This window comes from Aegilops tauschii, chromosome 6, assembly GCF_002575655.3.
Source record: "Aegilops tauschii subsp. strangulata cultivar AL8/78 chromosome 6, Aet v6.0, whole genome shotgun sequence".
NCBI lineage: Eukaryota > Viridiplantae > Streptophyta > Magnoliopsida > Poales > Poaceae > Aegilops > Aegilops tauschii.
The window spans coordinates 19,091,674-19,092,962 of NC_053040.3; positions in this window are offsets into that span (position 1 = coordinate 19,091,674).

A 1,289-nucleotide genomic window follows, 5' to 3' on the forward strand; every position below is an offset into this window, starting at 1 on the left:
CAGGTTTTCTATGTGAAGGACATGTCTACCAAACCGAGAAAAAGAAAAGATAAGGAAGCGAACACATCATACGATGAGCCAAAGTGCCACATAGTTCTTTCAGGAAAAAGAGACATCGTGGGAGTGGAGGGCAAGACAGACATGTCCGAAGATTATGAAAAGTTTCATGAAATTCCTCCCTTCAAAGTCAAGGCTGACCCAAGCACCCTGTTAAACGATGAAGATTATCCATGGTTACGGCGCAATAAGCAAAGGACAGAAGCAAAGAAAAAGTGAAGACTTTCTCTCCACGACTATTATGATGATGCCTTTGATCTAGAATATCCATGTAACAGACGAGTTTCCGTATGAAACCCTGATACTTCGAAAGAGATTGTCCGTTTTGTACACGAAGTGCATCCAGTTTTTGCCATAACCCTCTCAACTTTTTAGCACATGCTATTTGGGTGAAATGATGATACCATGCCAACTTTCAACCTTTTCAGAGTTCATCTGTAGTGCTTTTAAATTTCAGGGTCATTTAGCTAAAAAATCAGTAAATGCATGAAAAATAACAAATGACGTCAGAAAGGGTTGAAAATTGATGATGTGGCTTTGAATGGTGCATTTTGAACACACAAAGAGTCTGGAGTTAAATAAGTTCAAAAAATCAAAATTGATGTAGTGCTTTTCAATTTCATGGTCATTTAGCTCAAAGAATGAACTAATATAAAAAAGAATGAACTAGAGAACTTTTATGAAACTCTAATAGCAAAAATAATAAACTAAAATTTATGCAACTAAAATTATCAAAGTATTTTCTGTTCAAAACATTAAAAGCAAAAAAGAATTTTCATAAAGAACTTTTTTTGTTAGAAACTATAATCGCAAAAAGAATTATCATAAAGATTTCTTTTGTTAGAAACTAAAATAACAAAAACTATTTTTGAATATAATGATAAAACACAGTAATATTAAATAGCAGGAAAAGGAATCACTCCAAAATCTATTTTTACAGTAAAGTTAATCACAAACTAGTGATTCACACAAATTTCAAATAATTCAAATTTAAAGTATTCAAATTGGAAAATTAATGGCACTAACAGAAATTATATAATTTTTATTACCTAAAACCAAAAAGAATAACTGAAAAACTAGTAAGTATTTTGTTGTAAGTAGAAACAAAATAAAATAAATAAAACAAAATAGAAAGCAAAAAAACTGGATATTTTTTAAAAAAGTGCCACCTACTTGGCCACCACGGCCTGCATACGACTAGAAACCCGCTAGTGGGGCCAGGATGCAGGTCC